At 37.0% G+C, this 20,641-nt stretch overlaps 1 protein-coding gene across 1 annotated transcript in view; it reads left to right on the plus strand.

The window, feature by feature from the left end:
• LOC140152607 (cyclin-dependent kinase-like 1) overlaps nt 1-20,641 on the plus strand; it is an 83,242-nt gene that overhangs the window by 48,831 nt on the left and 13,770 nt on the right.

Raw genomic sequence — 20,641 nt, forward strand, 5'->3', positions numbered from 1 at the left:
AACTTTACTGACAGTGGTGGCAGGGCACCGTAAACACATCGAACAACTTGCCACAAGGCTAAAAGTGATCACGGCATTCATAGGAGCTTACCAAGGACCTCCAGGTTGATTGAGCTTCTCAGAATGAAAGGTGTGACCATAAATTGTAGTAATAAAATACATGTATGAAAGCATTTGAAATACAGCAAATTATAGGCACAACTTACCTGAAATAACTAGAGAGTATGAAATAGGGCTAGATATTCCATAGGCATGTCTGTCCGCTGAATGCAGCTTGTAGTGAACCAGTTGACCAAAATGTTGACACTGTAGAGCAAAGCAGAGTTATACCGATCCGTCTCAAACAACATAATCCATGGCAATGGCCGTCTATTGTAAGTCTGTGCATTTACATGTACATGTAGGGCGGTACCATCTGACCATTGATGCTGTCAAACTATAAGGCAAGAGAAAGCAGAATCATATATATAGTAAGTTCAAGAGATATCTCGGCAGATTTTGTGCATTCAGGTGGAGCATTTAAATGAAAGACAGTGGCGTATGTAGCCAGACTGTCAATATTGGTGGTGCACATGTTTTGATTTTAACCAACAACAGATTCATGAGACTCAAAAGGTACATGGATACCCATTTCTTAAATCAAGCTTCAAGAAACAGACAAGCAAGGAAAAAGAAAAAGTCCCTGGTAGTTTTTGTGTCTTTCATATCATGATTTTTCTTTTAAATTGTAACTAAATAACTACATCAATTTACCTATTTTAATAAATTTTCTAAAGATATTAACACCATCTTGTGTACTTGTACCAATGTAATTGGTAGGCCCCTGGGCCTCAAGGAAGAACAGATGATTAATTGTGTTTCAACTGATTGAGTGTCCCAGGTTAAAGAAGAAATAAAACAAAACAAAACAAACAAAACTTTACTGACAGTGGTGGCGGGGCACCGTAAACACATCGAACAACTTGCCACAAGGCTAAAAGTGATCACGGCATTCATAGGAGCTCATCGAGGACCTCCAGGTTGATTGAGCTTCTCAGAATGAAAGGTGTGACCATAAATTGTAGTAATAAAATACATGTATGAAAGCATTTGAAATACGACAAATTATACAAATTATAGGCACAACTTACCTGAAATAACTAGAGAGTATGAAATAGGGCTAGATATTCCATAGGCATGTCTGTCCGCTGAATGCAGCTTATAGTGAACCAGTTGACCAAAATGTTGACACTGTAGAGCAAAGCAGAGTTATACCGATCCGTCTCAAACAACATAATCCATGGCAATGGCCGTCTATTGTAAGTCTGTGCATTTACATGTATGTAGGGCGGTACCATCTGACCATTGATGCTGTCAAACTATAAGGCAAGAGAAAGCAGAATCATATATATAGTAAGTTCAAGAGATATCTCGGCAGATTTTGTGCATTCAGGTGGAGCATTTAAATGAAAGACAGTGGCGTATGTAGCCAGACTGTCAATATTGGTGGTGCACATGTTTTGATTTTATTCACAACTGATTCATGAGACTCAAAAGGTACATGGATACCCATTTCTTAAATCAAGCTTCAAAAACAGACAAAAAGAAAAAGTTAATGGGAGTTTTTGTGTCTTTCATATTATGATTTTTCTTTTAAATTGTAACTAAATAACTACATTAATTTACCTATTTTAACAAATTTTCTAAAGATATTAACACCATTTTGTGTACTTGTACCAATGTAATTGGTAGGCCCCTACAACTTTACTGACAGTGGTGGCAGGGCACCGTAAACACATCAAACAACTTGCAACAAGGCTAAAAGTGATCACGGCATTCATACATGTACATGTAGGAGCTTATCGAGGACCTCCAGAGTGATTGAGCTTCTCAGAATGAAAGGTTCGACCATCAAGTGTAGTAATAAAATACATGTATGAAAGCATTTGAAATACGACAAATTATACAAATTATAGGCACAACTTACCTGAAATAACTAGAGAGTATGAAATAGGGCTAGATATTCCATAGGCATGTCTGTCCGCTGAATGCAGCTTGTAGTGAACCAGTTGACCAAAATGTTGACACTGTAGAGCAAAGCAGAGTTTCATTGTATACCGATCCGTCTCAGAGAAATAATCTACATTGTACATGTACAGTACCTATATGGTACACGTTTAGGTCATATTTAATATCAGGATAGCTTGGGTGCATATATATTTTTTAATATTCCTCAATGTAAACATTACTAAACTAAAGATAAAGGAATATTCGAGATGCAAATAGTTTTGTCTTTCAACATAAATTTTTGTAAAGAAATGATTGCAAGTCGCATACTATTCAATAATGCTTATTTCATGTGCCTACCTGTATGACTAATGATATATATTTTCGTTATATGCGTTTCATTCTATTGCATGGCTGGTGCTTTTGAATAGCACATAATAGACACACACAAGCCTCAAAATAAGCAGGCACCCAGGACGCATTTACTCATTGGTCATAACATTTTGGCTCCTGGTCCAAAAATCAAGTGAACCAGGCTCTACATTTAAACAAAAATTAGGCAAAAAAAAAAAAAGTGTTTGTTTGCCCAGACACGACCGACCCAAAAATTCAAAAAACATCATACACTTTTTTTTTAATTTTTTTTTACAATGATATAAAAATAAAGAAAATGATGTTTTTTCCCCATAAAAATGCCAAATGACACTTGAAAGTTAATATTCCTGGCAATCACAGCATTCATTTTTCCCATTTAGCCCTCCCCAACCATGCCAACAATATTTTACCATCAATCAACATCAATATAGAGAACCAAGCACAACAAGTGCAAGTACATGTACAGGTATGATAGTCTGGGATTTTGTACTCCAGCCCGATTTTGTTACCAAAGAGGTTAAACTTTATATGGTAAGGTTGAAATACATTCATATATCAAAGCAGCCAATCAGAAAAGCGGTTAGAAAAGTATGCGGAGTACATTGATTGTATATAATGTGCAATCCAGCATTACAACGCAGTGCTTTCGCATGCTTTTTGGGCAGGTTGATGCATTTATATTTGGTTCTATTTTCCAACATTTTTAGTGATAGTTTTGTTATAAAAACATCAAAAATCACATGTTTTTTTCTTCTTGTGTAGGAAATACTATTCAAATAGGTTAATGAACGCGTATTTAATACTTGTTGCACTTGCGCTACGCATCAACATCACGCGCATGCATTATTTTTGTCTAATTTCTCTCCCAACAAGTATACACGTTCATTAACCTATAATTAAAGTTTGACACAAGTACAAAATGTAAGGCTGAATGTCGTATTTTCTCTTACACCACTTGCTGCAACACATGTACACATCTAAAAAAAAAAAAAAAAAAAAAAAAAAGGAAATCGACCTACCGACCCACTCCTTTCTACCCCTTGTCTGGGCAAACAAACACTTTTTTTTTTTGGCCTTAGAGCCTGGTACAACGTAGTTAAACCGGTTTTTGTATTTAATGTGTACAATTAAAATCTAAATGACTCCTAGCTCTTTAAAAATGGCTCCTGGTTTAGTAGATAATCACAGGACCAGGAGCCGCTTTTCCAAATACATGTATGTGGCTCCCGGTCCAGATCTGCTTATTTTGAGGCTTGGACACGCGATAACTGCACAGCACCATGAGCATTTGGTTATACGTTTAAAAAAACAATAGGCCTCCTTTTTACTAAATTTTAATGATTTCAAGTGATCTACTTAGATGTTACATGTATAACAAATAATGAATGTTTTTCATTCGTGCAATGGAAAGAATTAATTAGGTGAAAGATGAAATGTGTACATTCAACTCGGCATGATGCCCCCCCCCCCAGTTTGAACATAAGTACCGGTAATGTTTTCTTTTTTTCTTTTCTCAAAAAAAGTAATAAATTTTGACCCCTACATGTATGAGTGAAATTTGTCATCAAATTCATAGAATTGTAAACATGCCCTCAGTTAAATGTTTAAAAAGTTCAGTTCATTAAGTACATGTACCTTACTTTTACACGCAAAAAATCAGTTCTTTAGACCCCACATTTTGGTGCTCTGTGCTGAATATACGGCTATACACAAATAACACAACTAGTGACAAACAGATCGATGATATTCAGTCATGTATTCCGATATACATTGTACAAATTGTAACATGCCTCTTGCATACATGGATGCAAATATAAACTACAATTTGATATAATGCTAGGCCCAAAATGTGTCTGGCTGATCATCTACATAATTCATATACAGCGTTTTTCTATTGAACGTACAGTGTAATAAAGAATCATTCCGGTTAGAGATTAAACCGGAATATTCCTGCTCACCGTGATTTTCTACTGTGCTAAATATTGGGTAAATATACCCAATGCCGCTGATGTCATTTGCATATTTCCGGTTGTCATCCCCCCCCCCAAAGCTTTGGTACTCCACTGCACTGGCGAACCGGAATACAGAGGCTGTGGTTTTCTATTGACAAAATTAAGCCTGCTCTTCTCTCCGGAAAAAAACCCTTGATTTAGAAGGATAAATGCCGGTGAAATATAGCGGAGAATTTTTAGCTGGCATTCATGGCCAAATACCGGAGAACATTTTACTGGTATTTTTTAATCCCAGATCCAAGATTGTGGATCTTGTAACTTGCGGTTCTCATTGTGTACGTATATATAGGCCTACATGCAATTTCTCATTTTTATATGAAATGTGAAACCCTATTACATGTACACTAGTGATTGAGATTTGCATTAAAAAAGTGAAATTTCAAGATAAAATAGTAACTTCCAGAGATTCATTATGATGAAACCCCATTACAGTTCTCAGGATATGGGCAGAGATGGGCATGTTTTTAGTGTTGCTCAAAACAGGAACCAGGCCTCGAAGTAAGCCAGAATTTCTGATGTCCACTTGGGCCCTCGATCTCAAAACTGAGGGCCCCTCTTATTAAGGCTGGTCTGAAGTTCTGAACCCTGGAATTATGGAAACTTTCGGGCCTCATAAAACTGCTAAATTGTTGGTGTAAAGTATGATAACATATTTAGAATGGCAAAGACTTAATGCGTTCATCTGTGAGGTCAAATTTGAAATTTGGGCCAAAATGCCATTTTTGGCCCAAAATCCCAAAAATAATGGTTTTTGGCACACTTCTTTTTCGTGCAACGTAACAAAAAAATTCTTAGGAGGCCAACATTTTTTTTTAAATTAATTTTCAAAAACTAGATAAAAATATCTAGGAGCAGTTTTTTATTTTTTTGAATTTTGACCAACTTCCCCCAAAATATTCGAAATTTGGGCGAAAATCAAGACTTTTTTATGATATTTTTTTTAATTCAGCATTTTTTGACCATTTTTAATGCAAAACGGAGCCTAGATATTTTTATCTAGTTTTTAAAATTAATTTAAAAAACCCGTTATTTTTAGATTTTGGGCCAAAAATGATATTTTGGCCCAAATTTGACCTCACAGATGAACTTATCAAGTCTTTGCCATTCTAATTTCTATAAAATATGTATACTTTTATATACTTTACACCACTGATTTAGCAGTTATGAGGCTCGAAAGTTTCCATAATTCCAGGGTTCAGATCAAGTCTTTGCCATTCTAAATATGTATTCACTCGGTCGGACATCCGGGAACATTGTCCCCTTCGTCCCCTTTGCACAAGCGCGCATAGCAACCAGCTCGAGAAAGGGGAACTGCACATGCGCACACTGGTTTTACAAGGCTATTTCCCCTTTGTGACGTCAGCCCGACCAAGAGAATACTTTTATATACTTTAGACCAACAATTTAGCGGTTATGAGGCCTGAAAGTTTCCATAATTCCCATATAGGGTATAATCTTCTTCCACGGTAAACCAAACAGCTTCCGTGGTAAACCTTATAGCGCCATCGCTTGATGAAAGTACGTTATTAATAGGCGTGAGTTAAAAGCTATCTGGGCTAGAACTATTTCGACTGTAGGGGTGAGCTTGCCTACAGGTAAATACTGTGGCGGTTACATTATACACGTATAGTTTAGGGCAACGGAGGGGGGGGGGGTGGAAAGGAGGGTATGCCTACTACGGGGATGTGCGACAGAATCGGGGTGCATTTTGGTTTCTTGATGGCCCTCAATTTCATGAAAATTTGGTTTTTTTCAGCCCTCAAATGAACAAAATCTCAAAAATTTTACAGATTAAAAAGTGACCACCTAAATAACATATTTGAACTCCCATGGCCACCAAACACAACCCTCTCCTGTATAGTTTAAATAGGCCTATTAATATAATTTTAAATGCTATTTTATTATTTTGTTACTAATTGAAAATCTAGAATAGTATAACATTGTAGGCCCCTATATGATGCCTTAAATTAAAGTTTAAAACGTTCTTCCAATATTAAAAACTATTATTAAATAATCCCTAACATCTCAGACAACACCCCCCTCCCCAACACACACACCTACACACCCCTACACCAACAACCACATGCCAAGTACATCGTGCAACCGCGCGTGCACCCAGCACTGCCCTGCTAAATACACTACCCTATTACGAGCAATGGAATAGCCCATCAATCATACACAGTGGTTGCTCCTGGAAGGAAGATTATACCCGATATGACGCGGTTGCTCATGGAAGACAAGAAGGATTATACCCCTTTTCATAATTCCAGGGTTCAGAGCAACCTTAAATTTGGGCCATTGCAATTTGGTTTTAAACTTTAGGTAGAATAAGTAATTCTTGGCCAAGCTGGAACACTCGGAACACTAGTGGCTCCGCGAAAAAACCGCGATAAACACACACGCACATATTGCGATATAGTAGAAAGCATGCACTCGCCTTACATTGCATACACGCTTATTATGCTACATTGTCGCAACAGTCCGATACATGTATGTTCGAGCTTGGCCAAGAATTGCTTATTTTACCTATAGCTATATGAACCAGGGGTCGAAATACAAAATAAAACTTATGCCAACTCTGATTTTTCCTAAAAATTGGCCATTGGCTGATTTTAACAAAATTTTACATGCACAGGCAAAATTCTACATGCAGGTGGTGGCGGATGCGATATCGCCATTTTTGACGTCGCCATTGGATTAACGCAATCATGAAATCTTCACAAACAATTCTAAATTTGTTCTGTGGTGTCAAAGCAAAATAATCTTACTCTATTAAAAACCGTCGGGGTTTGACAAAGTACCCCAATTAAAGTACCGTACCCGGTATGTTGTTTTTCAATAACTGCTAAGGTCATACACACAGCCTTGTAGTTTCGCCAGCCTCGAACGTCACGTGTCGCGTGACCTGTCTACATGCACAGAGTCAAAGTTATATGCATGCATCTGATCTGTGCATGTATGTTGGTATTTCGAGCACTGCTATGAACCCCAAGAAAAAGTGAGAAAAATGGTTATGTATCTTTTGCGGGCCCTCACTGATTTTCCGGGGCAGAGGGCCCTTGGGCCCTCATTATTTCGAGGCCTGCAAGAAGTTAAGAGCTACATGTATGTTGGCTATACTCAAAATCAAAATTCCTGACAATCACAAATTTACACTACGACATGTTAAAAATTAAAGTTATACATGTATTCATTGTATTTACCTGCTTACCTTGACTTGCACTGCTAGTTACATGGCATGGCGACATCATGATAGGTATAGATAGTACTAGTAGTATTAATAGTGCTATATGACTGAATGATATAATTGACGAAAACCATGAAACGCGATGGCACCTCTCCAGTCATCATGGTCATTGCCAAGCCTCGACCAATATTAAAATCCACTCCAGTCTCCAGTATCAAGACATACCGTACAGAAGCACTCTCCAATTAAAGACACTGTTCTGCAATCATTTTTGTTGGTGATCATCATAGGTTTTTAGTGTGTAGGCACGGCTCGAATCGCAAATGTAATGCAGGCTAGTTCATGATTGATATGAATGATAAATAAAATGCTTACAGGTTTTACAAATCAAACTAGTCTTTACTGTCCGCATGGATAAACATGTTGATGATGCAGATGAGTTACTCCATCGATCAAGCAGGTAGTAAATTAGATTATATTTTGCCTAATATGATTATGAAATTACAATATTTTTGAAGATCATGCTAGGGCAATAAAAATTCCTCCTCCCTCCATGTGCTACAGCTCCATGACCCATGTGCTATGCTGGTTCACACACAAAGCAATGACTAAATACAGCTGGTTGACCAAAGAGAGGGACTATATACAGCTGGTTGACAATAGGGTTGGGCAAACCAATACTATGAAATGTGCACACTGCAACACAGCTCAGCAGTACAGGATGAGTAAAAGTACACACTTGAATGCATTAGTTCACCCAGCACTATAAATATGTGACCACATGAGCACACACAACTTTGTTTTGATTTTGGTGGCTGTCAGGCTGTAGTTGATATCGGATGAGCATCTAGCATCTCCAATCTTTGGACTTAAATTTGTAGAAACCTTTACAGTACATGACCACAGGTGACTGAGGTGAGTACCAGGTATTATATTTTTGTATCATATTTTAAATTTAATAGATCTCTGAATGAGAAATTAAACAGTCAGACTGATCAGGCATGCAGGAGCAATACGAAAGCATGCATGTATAACATATAGGTACCGGTATGCTAGGTGAATTCAAATTTGCCATCAAACTGCATCATTTTATATATCAAATTAAAGCCCTTGAGTAAACAAAGCCAAAACTGAAAACCTTTTTTTTTTTTTTTTTTACGTAGGCGTAGCAAAGTTATATCTTGTTAAAGATTGACTTTCATAAAAAAGGTTCAGCTAGCAAAATTGCCCAAAACGGCATTTCGGGGGTGTTTCTAGATCTTAGTCTCATTATGACAGCAGCTTTTTTTAATGGAACTGCTATCATAATCCCTCTAAAATTCCATGTGCGATTGTCTTATCACCATAAAAATCATATATTTGGGTCAAGTGAAGTATAGAAAACATATTTATGTAGGTTTCTTCTTCTTGCCAGTTGTTTTAAATTTCTATGTAAATATGCATTGACATTTTCGGCGAATTTGGCTGACTAGCAAATGTGTTAACTAAGGTTTGCCTGGGATACCTATATAACATGTAATAAACTGATGCAGTAAATGACATAGTTAAGCTTAACTGTCACAGTCTACTACTGACACTGTGTAGTCTGACTCAGTGGTATATGCTACGTACAGTCATGACAGTACAGATCCTCTGGGTACAGACTGACTATCATGGCATGCTATGCATGGTACCGTCATGATGCCTTTTTATGATACAAGGCTATGAGAATTGAGCTATTAACATATTATAAACACATACAGTGATGATCACATGTGCATTCACTCAGTCTGTGCAGTATTATAAATTATGCTGCCATTTTCTTCGGAGTAGGAGGTCCTATACTACATGTAGTACGTCCGTGATCGGTATTAATTTTTTGTGTTGAATTTTTTTTGTCTCCCTCTGGCCGGGTCCAACCGTGGGTTGAACAAATTATGACCCCCCCCCCCTCCTGGTACCATACATTGCAGATTCATGTAGGGCTGTCAACTCTCACGCATTGGCTGTGAGTCTCACGCATTTGGTCATTTTCTCACGGTCTCACACCAAGGTAGTATCTCACACCTAGGTAGTAAATATCATGCAAAGAGCTGTCAACTGAGTAAAATCTCACGCATCATAAAAAATAATTTGTTGTCCATACCCCCTCCCCCCACCCCACACACACTTCTCAAGTGCTGTGGCTCAAATAATATTGGGTCAAAATGAACAATGTTGTAGTCAGCCACTGCAACAGTCCTTCACGCCGCTAGTCCGAATCTGAAAACAGTTTTCAGTCCGACACGCCGCTAGTCCGAATCCAAAATACGCTGCGCTAGTCCAAATTTGGTAAACACTTCTTCAGTCGGACACTGTGCTAGTCTGAATCTGAAAAACACTGCGCTAGTCCAAATATCAGACTAGCACAGTGTTTCCCCAATTCAGATTCGGACTAGCGCAGTGTTTTTCAAATTCGGACTAGCGCAACGGTTTTCAGTTTCGATCTAGCTCGGTGTTTTTTAGAGTCCGACTAGCAGTGGTTTTCAATTTCGGACTAGCGCAGTGGTTTTCATTTTTGGACTAGCGGCCGCGTGTCGGACTGGTAGAGTGTATTTTTAATTCGGACTAACAGCGTGTCGGACTGGTGCAGTGCATTTCAGATTTGGATTAGTGGCGTGTCGGACTAGCTGCGTGTCGGACTAACACCCTGTACCCGATAAAGCATCAAGACTTGTATCTCCTTTTAAATTTGATTTACTAGTATTATTAAATCCATGAATATGTTTTGTTTCAGCTTTGTCTATGCGTCAAAATGGATCCAGGAAATGTGTGTGATGAGTGTGTCATTGAATCTGCTTCTATTTGGTGTGGAGAATGTCAGCTGAAGTATTGTCAGCCTTGTGACGAACATAGACACAGAAAGGTAGAACATGATTTTGTTTTCTTCTTTTTTCCCAACTTCATATGCTTAAGATGTACTAGATGTCCTTAATCAAAAAGCAGTCATAAATACAATGTACATTTTTATATAATGTTTTGTTATAATTGTCAATGTGCATGGTAGTAAATAAAGTTATTGAAAATTTGAAATGATTTTTTTTTGGCCTTTGTCAATGTACATTGTTTTGTTGTTGTTTCCCTTTAGGCCAAACAGCCAAATATCTTTTGCCAGTGAAACATGAAATGAAATTTAACCCATGAGAAATATTCTGCCTGATTCTACTCAAAGATGACAGGCATTGCTCATTTTGGGCCAGTTGTTTCACAGCAACATTCACCCAGGATAGGGCAAAGACAAGGCTGGATCACTTTCTTGTGTGTCTGCATATCTTTGGAAAATGAACATTCTGAGACCGCAAAAACAATAATGTACTAAAGACAAATTCTTGGAACCTTATGGCTCCTATAGAAACTTAATTTCTATATACATGTAGGCCTACTTATGAATTTAGCAATTTAAGTAAAACAACGAGGCGAAGCGAAACAACGAGGCGAAGGCGAGTGGTTTTTTTCGCCTCCTTGTTTTACGCCAAAAATAATGATGTCACCCGTGTTATATGAGACGATAGATGCACGACAGCGGCTGAAAACAATACCGTTATTCTCATTCTTAAAATATCATACAAATTTTAATCAAATTAAACCTACATTTTGCAAGGAATTACCTAGGGCTTAAAATCGATCAGTCTCGTTGTTGCTGTGTGCTTCCGATTGGTCCAAATAGCAAGTACGCATATGGCGTTGACGCACACCCGCTGACCCGTGTGATATTGTGTCATATCACACAGGTAAAGCTGGGTAAGAACCAATAAGATTGCAAGAACGTTCTCAAGTGTTTATGAATGACCCTTTATATCAACTGCTGTTATTTTGGTGTACATTATACTTTGGCATCATCAACTGAAAGAGTTATATCATTGTCATTTTCTATGATTTACCATAGGGGTCTCTGCAAAGGCACAAACGAGAAGCAACTGGAACAAAATGTGGAGACTGTGAAGATAAATTTGCGTGCTTCAAGTGTTCTGAATGTGATCTTGGTGGGTATTTTGTTCAAGAGAATGTTCTTTTATAATTTACATGTAATCATGTGCTTCAATATGTTTCACTTTGTTACCCAAAAATTTACATTTCAACACAGTTTTACCAATTCACGATTGTTGCGTTCATATGGAAAAGATGGAATTGGAATGTACTGGTATTAAATTTTCTGTATGTCCGGATATGCATTTCGCCGCTCTTTGATACATCAATGCGATATTTCGGATATAGATAGTTACCAGGAAAATCTTGTTGATGGGGTGGTTTTAAAGGTCATCAGAGGTCAAGGTCAAAGGTCATAGATTTCAAACTTTGTCGGATCAGGCTCAAACTTGGTGGGTGGAATCCTTGATACAAGGGGATTATATATGGGCAAAACAAAAGGTCATTAATAAGGGCTTAATTTAAACTTCTCATGTTTGGGCTTAAAGTTGTGGGTGGAATCATTCATATGAGGGGAACACATAACAAATATAATCAAGGTCATCCAAGGTCAAAGGTCATCCAGTGGTAAATTTACAACTGCCTGATAAGCTGATAAAACTTGGTAAAAGTAATTAAACCATATTATGGGAGCATGAACAAAATCAAACCAAGGTTAAAGGGGTAAAAATAAGTCAATAGGTCATCAAGGGTCAAACAGAATCACTATCATGCTGCCAGTGCACTCACAGCTACAGGGCTCTCACAGCTACAGATGCACTAGTTATTGAAATGTTTACACCAGGCTACAAATATTCAACATGTTTGTTTTATTTTACTCTGAACAGTTTATTGTGAGGCCTGTGACGCCGATACACACAAAAAGGGTGCCCTGAAGAACCATGTGGTGAGTACATTACTTTCTGTTGATTTTAACTTTATCTGAACAGTCCACATTATTTGGTGGGGTTCTATTTTTTTAAGAAGGGGAACATTTGTACTGAAAGGGACATAATATGACCATCTACTCAAACTACTATTCACTCAAACTGGACTTTTAACAAAACAATTTAAAGTGGTGGTCCAAGTGTAGCACATGATGTTCTCTACCTCAGATCCACACCTGATAAAATATGTTATGTCTTATACAGGAGTATTAATTATTTTAAGGTCAGTGTGAATTTTAATTAGTCGGTTTCAATGTTTTGTTTGACATTGTGTTTTTATCATAGTACACAACAATCTTGATCCCAATTAATAATTTGAATCTTGTCTCCCTTTTGATAGCGAACTGAACTTGGTGCCCTTCACGTAGAAGCACCAAACGCACCATCCACAACTCCAGCCAAAAAGCACATTACCATCAACATGCCCACACCAGTCTTTGGGCAAGCAGTGCGACAGGAGAATACAGAACAACTGAAGAAGCTATATTCTTTTTCATTTTATGAGTCGCCACGTAACCTTAAACACAAGTTCGTAAATGAGTGGGGTCTGAGTATGGCATCTTCAAGCCGCAATCGTTTCACAAGAAAAAAGGAACATGCAGAGTGGTGCATGAGTGAGCGACAGGACAGGCTTGACATTCAGATGGCGACTGCCGACAAGACCGCTGTAAAAGGAGAAAGTGACTATTACAAGAAGAAAAGCATTGCCTACAATATTGATGCCCTCAATACCAAGTATTTCGACATCCAGCAACTGAAGGCTTCCACCATAAAAGAGTACCAATGTGAAAGGTATATAGAACATATGATTGTCAGATCATTTTTCACTTGGCAAGGCAGTGGCATCATATCAGTGTAGGCCTACATATCATTGGTGCAGCTTCAAATCATGAGTGTTCGTGCAAATCGCTGGTGTACACATGCACATGTCAGAATAGATGCTCATGCGAAACAGCTGCCTCATAATGTTGATGTCTCTGCCTCACCAAGATGAAAAATGGTATACAGTATTCGTTCCATAAACAGCCCATGCCCTATAAGCGCCCACCCAGTGACTTTACAATTAAAAGCAAACTGATATACAAATACTATATGGTTTGAAGGGAAATAAGGGAAACTATTTTTCCCTCAGTACTGCCTACAGGCCCACCACCCTGAACTTGAAGGGTGAGAGGTGGTAGGCCTGTAGCGAGAACCGAGGGAAAATAGTGACACTATTTCCCTGAAAATACCATGCAGTATTTGTTTTGTTACACCTTATTCATATTTAAGAGAGAGTGACACCAATTCATGACATTTAAAAAGTTTGTGCTTTCCTATTGTTAACTTGATGTTAAGCTTTAAGTTGGATTAATCCGATTTGAGAGCTCCTCTAGGGTCTGCACACACTATTCCCTTCTCCTTGCAATACGTCTTGAACAGTTTCACAGCTTTATGAATTTCGAGTATCAGTGCAAAACTAGTTCTGCAATATCTGCTTTTATAGACAGTGAAGTACTTCTTTCCATGGATGCTGACATTTTTGTTGTTATAATAAATTGGTTAATTCATGTTTTTTCATAAGGAAAATCATGATACAATATAAAATGCAAAGTCCTACCTTCGCGGATCGAAAAACACGCTTACAAAAGGGAGTACGAACTTTTGTCTCTACTAAAGGATGAAGATATCGTAAATATAGGGAGAAAAACTATCGTCTGGTAAGGTCTTACTGGGGATAGGTCAGTCTACTTGGCCTGTGTCATGTTGCGATTGACCAATGAATTGATGTCATTCTCTCATGAATATATGAGGTGTAATAAAACATTTCTATCACAATCTTCCCTGTGACCATGATGGATGGGGATCTAGTGGTTCGAGATGTAGCCTGATAGAAAAGAGTGGCAGTGAAAATATAAATAAATTGTTATATAGTCCATGCAAAATACAAGTGAGCTAATGGTGATTGATTTCTTTGCAGATTTTATGTATATATTGGCCAGCTTCGGACCATAGCAGACACTGCGAAGGATGTGTCAAATCGTATAGATGTTAAGCTAGAACTTGTAGGTGAGTCATTTTCTCGGAGAGAAGAAAAGACATTCTACAAAGTACAGAGAAAGTTGGCTGCAAAGCTGGTCGAACAGAGCCAAGTGCAATTGGAAAAGATGGAGGAGATAGAGGAGGCATTAGAGAAACGATTTCCAAATAGGAAGAATCTGTGCCTGAGTAGAGGCAAACGCCTTAGCAGGAAATATAAGAACAGAAGTAGGCGTGGCAAAGCAGCCAAGGATTTAAATGCTCTGAAGGATAAGCATGCATATGACAAGTTTTGGAAAAGAGTAGAGTTAAGTGAGGGTGGATGTAGTTCATACAGAGAAGAGATGGATGACATGAATATGGATTATGAAATAGAGAGTGAAAATGAAGAACAGTCAGATGAGAGGTATGCAAGTGGAAGCGAGTTTGATGTAATGGCGGATGCGATTGAGAGTGAAATGAATGAGAGTGAAGAAGGGACAGTAAATGAAGAAGCTGGTGGTGAAGAGAGTCAGAGTACACTGGAAAAAGAGTTAGAACTATCTGAATCTAGCTCTGGATCAGGATCTGACTCTGGATCTGACTCTGGATCTGAATCAGGATCAGTATCTGGATTTAGATCAGTACTTGAATCTGGAACCTTATCTGGATCTAACTCTGATTCCGACTCAGATTCAAATTCAGGATCGGATCAAGATTCAGATCTTTAAAGTGAGACAATACCTTGAACATGAAAATGGTTTAATAACATAACATTTTCATACAGTGGTACAGGTGGCAAACAATTTGGTTTATAAAATAAGATTAATTGGAGTCAAAACTTGGCAGCCTACTAATATCACTATGGGTCACAATGGTATCATCCTAATGGCACAGTTCAATAACTTCAATTAAACAATCATAGTGTAAAATTTGACCTCAAATTGCAGAGTATGAGTTTTTTTATCCAAATTTTCAAAGGTCATTCAATGAATGTACAAGCATATTGGGATTAAAGAAATGTGCCTTGAAAGATGAGCATGTTGTGGATCCTAGTTTATACTGTGTAATTTGCACAAGGTCTGGAATGGGTGGTTGTGTTATTATTTTGCACGTTTGAACAACTTGTTTGCTGTAAACATAGTAAATAATAGTACATTCCAGAAAGGTACATTGAGAGTGCTGTTAATGTGAAAATGCTTTCCCAGAACAGTGGCGTAGCATGGGTCGCCATATTGGGGGGGCACCGACCATGATTGGGGGCACCGGGTCTGATTGGGGGTACAAGCCGGTCTTGGGCAACTTTCCTATGGGATTGTCTAAATTTTGCAACCGAGAGGGGTAGGGGGCATGTTTTTTGGCACTTTCTTATGGGATTGTCTCAATTTTGCAACCTAAACATGCCCCCTGCCCCCCCCCCCCTCATCAAGCTACGCCACTGTGTCAGAAAAAAGTCAGCTTGTAAAATTTCTGTCGGGCGTGTAACTTTTTACAGTTAATACATGCCTGATTGGCTCATGCCTCAAAATATTTGACAAACAAGTTAAGAATTTGATTCATTTTTAATATGAAAGCATATTTTCATATTTCAGAAATGAATATATACCGGTTTTGCATCTGACCTTGTCAAAATGTAACACCACTGTACATTGTACATACTTGACAAAACTTATGCATGTCATGATTTTTTCACATCTTTTCCCGTCCTTTATAACATCTGATGTAAAAAAAGTCTTTTATAATATACTTTTTTAAATGTAGCTATAATTTTATATAAAGTTATTATATTGTGTTTACGTCAGTTTTAGTTTACATATTAGTTTTATTGATGGCATTTAGAAATTGTCCAAAAACAAACAAACATTGTTTTTGAAGGACTTCTGTGACTGATCTCGTACCTTCCAAGGTAATATTATAAAGAAAACCACAACATGTTCAAATATATATTTGGAACTTCACAAAATTGTATAGTGACAATTTATGAAATAGTTATGTAGTTTTCAAATCTCATATAAAATGTAGAGTATGCCATTTCCCATATTAAACTTTGTCTTTCATGTAAAAAGGGACCCAGTTTATGATTTAGACAAATATGGTATTTTGTAGTAGGTTTGTTATATTAATTTAGTTAACAATAGGTTATGATAGTAGTATATGTAGTACTCTATTAAAAATGTAATCTTTATTTATTTTACATATGTAGTTTATAGACATAGGTGTCGACTGTCGAGTCTGGTAAAATGATTGTAAAAGTACAATCCAACCTCTTATCAAGCTATGATGGGACCAATCATAGGCCGGATACATGAAAAATCCAGAAAAGTGAATAATGTGTAATTCTCTGCATGCCAAAGAGCTAGAATTGGAACACCAAAGATTACTCAACATGAGATAAAACATTGAAAGATGGTAGTTGAGTGACATATAATATATATGTAGATGTTATTTTGAATGCTTAGAGCATGAAATTTTAAGGTATCAAAAATATTCACACATCAGGATAACTTGAGAGGTCCAGACAAAAGAGGTTGGACTGTACTATGATCTAAGTATAGTGTGTGCTATTTTAAACCAAAAATGCAAAACAAAAGCAGCTCTTATAGGGATTTTTAATTCAGCTATTGTTGTTAACTATATACTCAATATTTGTTTGCAAACTCAGAATATAATAAGCTATTATTTATCAGATGATACAAAAGTCTTGTTTTATATACCAGTATGAATATTGTATTAATGTTTTTACTAGTTTGTATAAAATGTATTTTATGTTATGCAAGAGTTAGGCAGGGATAGAAAACTTGAAATAGTATGCCCCAGCTTGCCAATTTAATTATTGTTTTTCTCCATCCAGTTCTTCTGCCCTATTTGTATAATTTTATGAGCAAGAGGTTAAATGTGAACTAATGGCAGTATAAATTTATACACATTTTTATAGATCAGGCAAGTTGAACTTTTTTTATCATGTTAACACATTAACCCTTGTAGAAAACACTGATTTTTGAGGAAAAGAACAGTTTTTCTTAACTTTAGTTCTAAAATTCTCTGTGTGGAGATATTTTGCAAGAGAGGTGAATTTTTATAGGGGATGTTTTGAAGAGAAAAAAAAAGTACAAATTACATTTAACATGTAGTTTAATAATCTATGTATATAGATTTATAGATGAAATGTCAGTTTGGGCCTAGATATACATAGACTATATGTTTACAAGATAGATGACATAGTGATATTTATTGTAGTACAATCTTGTTGTGTGCTACTCCAGGGTGCAACTTTTAACCAAAGATGCAAAGCAGAAACAGCTAATTTTGATCAATCAAGTTCTTGTTTTACACATTTCACGGGTTTTAAAAGCCTTCATGTATGATAAAAAGATGTAAAGAGTTTGATTTTTTTTTCAAACAAGATCTTTTGGCATACCGTAAACCAGGGCTCCGCAAATAGCGGCGCGCGCGCCACATGTGGCGCGCTGTGGCTTCCCGAGTGGCGCGCGGCGCCGTTTAGATATAAAAAAAATAAATAAACAATGCGATTCCCATGTTATCCTTGTAAAGACAGGTTAAAATAGTACAAAATGTTGCACCAAATGACATCATTTGCACCTCAAATTTAAAAAAAATCAATAGCAGCCATTGAGTGGCGCTTTGCAGTTTTTTTTATTATTTCATGTGGCGCTTCAACAAATCTATTTGAGGAAGCCTGCCGTAAACATTCGCCTAAATGGCGCACTTGGGATCATTTGACTTTTGGTAAATTTCATGTGCAATTACTGGTGGGAATTTTACAGGAGGGCACTTTTACGTTTGCCTAAAATTCCACTAATAATGTCAAGGGAGCCAATAGCGTCATTTAATAGGCAAATCTTTACGGTATTTGTAATGTCAATAATTGGATTCAGCCAAATTAATTGTGTTTTTAGGACAACAAGGGAAGTTTGAATTGGAGTCATAATTATTCAATCTACACAAGAATACCAGAGTTAAGCGGCTAAGAAACGAGTTTTCTTTTATTGTACTTAATGTGGCTTAAAATGACCGGTAAACTCTCCCAACAGATTATAATAATGATATTCTATAATATTTGGAAAATAAAAACCAAATTGAAATTTGACCAAAGTCTTATACTAGGGCTTTATTGTTGATATAAGGGTGTTTTTTTTTACAGTATTTAAATAAAAATACTCAGGACTATTGTGTGTGCTTGTATAATCATACTACACTAACTATTTCAAGTTTAATACTGTATATATTAAAGGTTACTTTAAGACTATTTATTTTGATATACTCATGTTCTTTCTTTTGTTAAATTTATATTAAAATGGTTATTCAACTAACCGTATCTTTTTGTTTTTTGCCTCCTTCTTTTTATTGGCTCCAGTGCTTCCGACTTAATTTGAGCAGTGAGAGCTTAAAGAAATATATATATACCGGTACTGTGAAAGTGGGCCATTGTCTTACAAGTTTGGCATAGTGTATAGTACACAACAATTTACCACATCATCCAGTCATTCTCAAGTTGAATTTAGAAACAAAACATATTCTTTTGATTGGAATTATATTTGGTCATGCCCCCAAACACACTCACACCATGCTCACACGCATATTACTGCTGAATAAACTTCTATATTCGGGTTTTCACAAGCTGAAACAAAAAATGATGCAGGTATATACCTTGTGCTGCTTCAAGTTTGTTTAGTTACAACTAAAACATGGAAACACTCCTGCCGTTCTCAGAATCACTTGCGTGTAAAGGCACAATTGTCACAATTGTATACAAGAAATACAAGACAGCACTCTGTCAAGCATTTTGATGTCACTAGCAAGTATTACACAAGGTTTATACCCATCCAGAAACACAACGTCACAGGAACCTGTATACGTAGTGTTATATAATGATATCAATTGGTCTTTATAACATCAGTTCAAAAACATATTTGAAAACTTGATGCAAAACATAACATTTTAATGTTATTATTAGTGTTGACACAATAGTTTGCAAAAATGTTTGGCAATAAATATTTTGTCATTTAACACAAAACCCAAAACATTTCTAGAATGTATTAAAAAATTATTTAAGTTCGCTGGGTATGTTCACGTACCAGTTTTTGCGAGTGAAGCGAGCTGGAAAATTTAGTGAATGTGCTAAAATATTCGCTTTAAATTTCCCTGCTTGGTTTAGGCCCTTGGTGATATTTGTGTGTGTGTTTTGATTGCTTTGGACCATTTTCCCCCTCATATATTGGCCCGGTGTATTGCGTGTGTAATTAAAGTGGGGAAAGTTTTTTTTTTTTTTTTTTTAGTAAGGTAAAGTTTTTTTTTTTTTTTTTTTTGATAGTGGGCAAGGGAAAGTTTTTTTTTTTTTTTGATAGTGGGGAAGGGAAAGTTTTTTTTTTTTTTTTGATAGTGGGAAGGAAAGTTTTTTTTTTTTTTTAATGGTAGTGGGGAAGTTTTTTTTTTGGCTCATGTAGTGGGGGAAGTTTTTTTTTTTCCAAAAACTTCCTACCCCCCCCCCTGAGAATCTAATGGTGCGTCCCTTATTGCCGGGGACTGGAAACTGATCGTTTTGGTTACTAGAAGTACATAAATGACTGGAGGACAATTGCATTCAAACTACAACTTAAAAAGATGATTCAATGTGATGTTTGCTAAAGCATTTTCCATTCTGATGTGGCAGTGACATGAAAGCGTTGAGGCAGCTGTTTCGCGAGCGCATCTTTGCAGCGTCTTTAATTAAGCGCATGCATGTATATGCCAGCACTTTGAGCGAACACTAGCGATTTGTAGCTGCTCCCAATGAAATGCGCACTGACGTCACTGCCACATCAGAGTGGAAAATGCTTTAGGGGCTGTGGCAAAGGTGTTAAATCTAGTGCTTTTTGGTATAACCATTGATGTCCAATTATATTTCAATGGACCACTTCCATGATTGGACCCAGCTTCAAATCGCCAATGTTCATGTAATGTGCTGGTGTACAAACAGAGCATATATGCGTGTAAACAATGCATTAATGTCACTTGGCTAAAAGCACTATAGCAATATTTGGGGTGGTTATTCAACATAGGTGTCTTAATGAGCAATGCATATGTAAATGAAATGCCTGATGTGAAGAAAAGAGGAAGCCTTGCCACGTCACAGGCAAATATATGGACCATATCACACATAAACACACAGACTGCTACACCCCCATCAACCAGCTAAGAAGAATGCAAGTGCC

This window comes from Amphiura filiformis, chromosome 5 (assembly GCF_039555335.1).
Source record: "Amphiura filiformis chromosome 5, Afil_fr2py, whole genome shotgun sequence".
NCBI classification, from domain to species: Eukaryota; Metazoa; Echinodermata; class Ophiuroidea; order Amphilepidida; family Amphiuridae; genus Amphiura; species Amphiura filiformis.